This window comes from Cucurbita moschata, unplaced genomic scaffold (assembly GCF_002738365.1).
Source record: "Cucurbita moschata cultivar Rifu unplaced genomic scaffold, Cmos_1.0 Cmo_Scf00074, whole genome shotgun sequence".
NCBI classification, from domain to species: Eukaryota; Viridiplantae; Streptophyta; class Magnoliopsida; order Cucurbitales; family Cucurbitaceae; genus Cucurbita; species Cucurbita moschata.
The window spans coordinates 392,593-393,382 of record NW_019268590.1 but is presented as its reverse complement, the minus strand read 5'-3'; positions in this window follow the sequence as shown (position 1 = coordinate 393,382).

The window sequence follows — 790 nt, the reverse complement described above, 5'->3', positions numbered from 1 at the left end:
CGTAAAAGAGCTTAGACTAAGATGACGGTAGCAACTTTAAATTAACAAAAGTCTAAAGTCGTTACAACTAATGAGAAAAAAAGAAAAAAATGGATTAAGAAGGATAACTTAAGGCACGGATCCGGACAAGAGAGCTCAAAAGATAGAAACTTCCATTGAAGGACAACAACAAGCTTAATAACTCTCTAATCTCTTACTCTCTTTTCTTATTTTATTAATTTTGTATACTTAAGATGTTGATTTTTATGGGTAAATCAAATCAATGTGTTTGGAGAGCTAAATCTTATAAGGGAGATAAGAGAGTTCTATGTAGTTAATGCATGTTGATGATGTTATTTTAGTTTATTAAAGAGTTGTTATTAATAATCTACATGTTCGTTGAGTTGACCACTTTACATAAGTAATCGTTGTCGTGATTTATGTCCTAAAACTTGTAATTAATTATTTAATTTTTATTAATAATTTGATTATTTTATTTATAATTTAATATTATCTATGTATGAAATCCATGGTTATTAATATAATTTTGAATAATAGGTGGTTGACATACTAGAAGATCTCTGCTAATGCTATTCATTTAGCACATAACAGAAAAATAGCAATCATAGCATATGCACACCCAATTATAGAGGAGCTAAATCCATGCATTATCAAACATGAAATGCAAGCAACTACTTTTGAGCCAAAGCTCATGGTATTTCAAATGTGTAAACCATTGGGCAAGTTCTATGAACTACTGTCAGAAGATCTCCATCTACATTTAAAGTCTTTTTTTTTTTTTTTTTTTTTT